This window comes from Pinus tabuliformis, chromosome 8 (assembly GCF_031772625.1).
Source record: "Pinus tabuliformis cultivar Carrire ecotype Pingquan chromosome 8, CPIR1, whole genome shotgun sequence".
In the NCBI taxonomy this organism is placed as follows: domain Eukaryota; kingdom Viridiplantae; phylum Streptophyta; class Pinopsida; order Pinales; family Pinaceae; genus Pinus; species Pinus tabuliformis.
In genome coordinates, this window is record NC_142294.1 from 668,828,179 (window position 1) to 668,833,853 (window position 5,675).

Sequence of the window (5,675 nt, forward strand, 5' to 3'; positions counted from 1 at the left end):
GAATATTCGACTTTGAGTGGCATGAAGAGTTGGTTATGCTACCAAAAAATATTGACAAATTGCCAACCCAAAATTCAAGGAGAAGTTTGTAGCAATTAATTAGTCTATCACAGATGACAGATAAAGTAAAAAAATAGACAAATTGCAGACTCAGAGTTCAAGGAGCAGTTGGGAGCAATTAATCAGTCTATCACAGATGATGATACATCTTCTAACCTGCAAGTATCCCAAAGGAGCAGCCAGTGAGAACAATAGTATCAGTGCAAAAACGGGCGGAGCGGATGCATTTTCAGCAAACTTGCAAGAAATTAGTAGACGATAGTTATACCAAAGGACTCAGTTGTTGGCCCTCCCCAGTAAATGTTGTGTAGCAAAATCATTAGAGAAGACTTGCTTCATTTCTTGGTTGTTATATTGATCACGTTGCAATGATCTTACCCACAATAATACTCTATCTGCAACTATGGAATCTGGAACCGTATTTTGATGTATGGATGCATATTTTTGGGTTGTTTTATGGAGCAAAAAATAGTACATAGATTTTTTTGGTTGTTTTCTAATTGGTTTGTGACATATTTTTCACTTATGAAGCAATAGATCCATAATTCCAGCATTAACTTATAGATTATAAAAAAATGTAACATTGAAAAGGGTTGAGAATACATACACAGTTTCCTTCTCAGGTGGGGTTGCCAAGGGTGGTTTCGGGTACTTTTCCTCCAATATCTAGGTTATAACATCAGAGTTTGGAATCCACTTATAATCAATCTTGATGACAAGAAAATTTCCTTCAGGGTTCATCTGCAAAAACCTGTGCACCAACATCTTCAACTTAGCTACCCCTAATTTCCCACATAAACATAGGCACAGTCTCACACTCGTAATTGGTTTTAACCATAGCCATAAAGAAATGGCCTACAATGAAAATGAAAAATAATATATGAGCCTTGGAACCAGAAAATTACCAGTCAGGTTTGTTACTAGTATCAATGAACTTCATGTTGCATGGGACCTATTTTTCCTCGAGAGTAAGAAAAACCCTCTGGCTGAAGGGACCTACTCAAAGATGTGTTCAATACATTAAGCTTTACTTCATACATTAAAATGCCTGAAATGCACTGATAGATGACAAATTGTTTGACAAATAAAGATGAAATAAAAGCCAGGAAATGCAACATTGAATCGTTCTGCTAAAAAAGGGGAAAATGACAGGAAAATTACTTACAGTCCCCAAGGGACCTGTGCAAAGATGTGTTCAATACATTAAGCTTTACTTCATACATTAAAATGCCCGAAATGCATCAATACACCACAAATTGTTTGACAAATAAAGATGAAATAAAAACCGAAGAAAACAGGAAATGCAAGATTGAATAGTTCTGCTAAAACAAGGGAACATGACAGGAAAAATTATTTACAGTCCCCAAGCTTGTCAGGTGCACCTGCGGCAGCCTTAACACAGACTTCCAGTGCTTCAGCCATGCTCACAATTCATGTACTACCAATCTTCCTCCTCTGAAGCAAGACCCTGGATCTAACCCCTTTCTCGCCAAACAAATGGGTACCTGAGACCACAATTAAAGGCTCTACGATACAACACCAGTGATTCTAGAGAGTTGCAGCGTAGATTTTTTGCTACAGTGAGAGACGAAGTGGAAGCTACACTAAGCATGGATATCATAGCCATCTTTGACTTCTATAAATAGACCTCACTCTCATAGGTTTCCATCCTCCCCATTTTTATGACACTCATTAGTGGAAGATCACTCTGCACTACAAATCCCCATATATGAAATGCAAATAACAAATGAATTCATTGTGCAATCTAATCCCCATCACATAAATGCTAAAATAAGAAACTTTGGGTTCCTTCCAGAGACCTGTCGACGTGTTTGTCTCTGAGAGACCCTCGTATGCACTGTAATGCAGCTCGCAAGAATGTTGGCAAGAAATCCAATCGTGCACCATAAGTTTTATGTCTAGTGCCATAAATTCCACGAAACATTCAAACGGACTCTCTCGGAACCTCGACTTAAAAGGTGGGCATAGATGTCAAGTGGAGAGTGGCTTAAAAATTTGTGCACAGATGTCAGACGGACATTAAAAGGGTAGATGATTGACTGATTCAAAAGAAGGCCTATCGGCCTAATTATGTTAAACACCATGGATTATAGCATTACCAAAGTTGGTAGCCTGGTTCACAAAGCCCCAAACATGAGGATTAGACTGTATAGTGGCTAGCTGAGGATTAGACTATATGGCTTTAATGTCGCTACATTCATATATCTATTATGTTAAACACCATGGATTACAGCATTACCAAAGCTAGTAGCCTGGTTCACAAAGCCCCAAACATGAGGATTAGACTGTATAGTGGCTAGCTGAGGATTAGACTGTATGGCTTTAATGTCACTACATTCATATATTTAGTTGACCATGGAGGGGAGAATAGAGTTGGAGTTATTGGTCTAACAACATTGGTACAAGGAATTATTGAGGCAGGGGAGTCTGGATTTTCTTTTGGCCGAAAGCCTCTTTAGGTGGATTACTCTAGCTATTATCACTCGGAAATTTCCTAGCTATGAAAGAAAATTACCAAGGTAACATGAAACTAATATTTCAGATTAGAAGCTAACCCTTCCAACCTAGAGAGGCACTACAACAACTAGTTTTTAATAAATACAAGGGCTAGATCTTCTGGTTTAAAAAGATGGTGGTAGGGGAGCATGTGAATCCATTGGGAATGGAATCAATATTTAAGGATATCAATTAAAATTTTCAAAGACTTGTTGATATGAACAAGTGTTTTCAAAGGCAGGATAGTTAGTGATCTATTGAACATTAAATTCTTATAGTACGATAGTGGGAAGAGAAATACAACTCAATTATAACAAAGCATCTAACACCAGACGAATTTTGTCATAATATCATAAACACTGGTGCAAATATTTGAATCCAAAAATATAGAGCATCGACTGTTGAGTTCCATATATGTAACTGTGCATTCAAATATAGAAGATCAACACATCATGATTAACAGAGAAAGGAATCATTCACTAAGAAACAGACTGAAGATGGCCAAAACAAGAATCTTTTAAACAAATATTCAAGTACTTTTTCTTGATTTTTTTTATTTTTGCTTGAAAATATCTAGAAAAAAATAATTTACAAAGTATTAAAATATATATAGCTAGCTAGCTGGTAGCCTGGTTCACAAAGCCCCAAACATGAGGATTCATTATCACCTATTTTTCTGTGCAGTGGGATGGAAAGTCTTTGAAAACTCTTCTTAGAAGAGTGAACATAATCTCTGACTAAAACTTGCATAATCTCAATCAACATTAATACTCAACAAGCATATGGGATTTTCCCTAAATGAGGAGATAGGGGAGAGAGAAGTGAATTCTTCCACCTAGCCAGAAGACGTGAGATCAAGTGGTGATGGAACTAGAAAACATCAAACAGACAAGAGGCAAGTTTGTTCAAAACATAATAAATGTCCTCCTTCTGCAGTAAATAAATTCTGAAAAATACAAAACAAAAATACTCTAGTACTTTTAACTCGATAATTTTGCAGCAGAAATACTCTGAAAAAAAATCAAGCAAACAACAAATATTTAACCCTCCAAAAATCAATACAATGAATACCTCTGCCAGATGCAACACTCTAGACATGTGACCTGTAAAGCTCTCTTATCTTAACCATATATGGATATTTCCATAAGGTTAGCTGGTTCTGGCTAAATCAATGTGAGCAAATAATACCCCTGTGCTCATTCCTGAAGGAGGATATTCTGCTTAGTGGATATGTGTGAAATACATGTTAAAAGCACCAGCCACATCTTTATGCTTTGTCCTCTTTAAGGTATCAAGAGTTGTAAATACTTTCCAAAACCTAAGAGTCTCATCTCCTGCAGCCAATGCAACAGTGTACCCATCTGGACTCTAAAAATACAAAACAAAAGAAAGACTGTTAGCAAAAAGGCTAAGACTGTCAGCACAAACCCATTTAGCGATAGATCAATAGAATGAATACCTCTCCCTATTTGAATTGCAAGGAATGTAACAATTTATTCCTACAACAAAATCATTATGGTACAGAGTATATTCACTACTCTTACCTGAGAAGATTACCCTTTCCATGTCAGAGTTGTACATGTCCATAACGACATCTCCATGTACAAATCACAAACCTCTTGATACACTAAAAATGAATTCATGAATGGTTAGAGAAATGGTATAAAGAAGGAAAAAAAATTATGTTAAACAAGAGAGGCTTACACTGTCTTCTTTATTTATAATATTTTGAATGCAAGAAATTATTCTTATACCGCAGATAATACCCATGTGCTCATACCTGAAGTAGAAAATCTGCTTAACGAATCTGCTTGAAATACATGTTTAAAGCACCATCTGCATCTTTACTCTTGGTACTCTTTAAGGTATCAAGAGCTCCAAAGACTTACCAAATACAAAGGAAAGGCTTTCATTGTGTCAACACAAAAACAAAGGAAAGACTGTCAGCACAAAAACAAAGACTTTCAACACAAAATCCATTTAGTGTTAGATCAATACAATGAATACCTCTGTCAGATGCAACACTCTAGACGTGTGACCTGTAAAGCTATCTTATCTTAACCATATATGGATATTTCCATAAGGTCAGTTGGTTCTAGCTAAATCAATGTGAGCAGATAATACCCCTGTGCTCATTCCTGAAGGAGGAAAATCTGCTTAACGGATATGCGTGAGATACATGTTAAAAGCACCAGCCACATCTTTACGCTTTGTCCTCTTTAAGGTATCAGGAGCTCCAAAGACTTTCCAAAACCTAAGAGTCTCATCTCCTGCAACCAATGCAACAATGTACCCATCTAGACTCTGAAAATACAAAACAAAAGAAAGACTATTAGCAAAAAGGCTAAGACTATCATCACAAACCCATTTAGTGATAGATCAATAGAACGAATACCTATGGCTATTTGAATTGCAAAGAATGTAACAATTTATTCCTACAAAAAAATCATTATCATACAGAGTATATTCACTACTCTTACCTGAGAAGATTACCCTTTCCATGTCAGAGTTGTACATGTCCAGAATGGCATCTCCATGTACAAATCACAAACCTCTTGATACACTAAAAATGAATTCATGAATGGTTAGAGAAATGGTATAAAGAAGGAAAAATAGTTATGTTAAACAAGAGAGGCTTATAGTGTCTTCTTTATTTATAATATTTTGAATGCAAGAAATTATTCTTATACCGCAGATAATACCCATGTGCTCATACCTGAAGCGGTAAATCTGCTTAACGAATCTACTTGAAATACATGTTTAATGCACCATCCGCATCTTTACTCTTGGTACTCTTTAAGGTATCAAGAGCTCCAAAGACTTACCAAATACAAAGGAAATGGTGTCATTGTGTCAACACAAAAACAAAGGAAAGACTGTCAGCACAAAAACAAAGACTTTCAACACAAAATCCATTTAGCGTTAGATCAATACAATGAATACCTCTGCCAGATGCAGCACTTTAAATGTGTGACCTGTAAAGCTATCTTATCTTTACCATAAATGAATATTTCCATAAGGTCACCTGGTTCTGGCTAAATCAATGTGAGCAGATAATACCCCTGTGTTCATTCCTGAAGGAGGACAATCTGCTTAGC

The 5,675-nt window shown here is 36.3% G+C and overlaps 1 pseudogene; it reads right to left on the reverse strand.

The window, feature by feature from the left end:
- Positions 1–618: 618 nt before the first annotated feature.
- Positions 619–1,687, reverse strand: LOC149237346 (glutathione S-transferase DHAR3, chloroplastic pseudogene; annotated as a pseudogene).
- Positions 1,688–5,675: the final 3,988 nt, after the last annotated feature.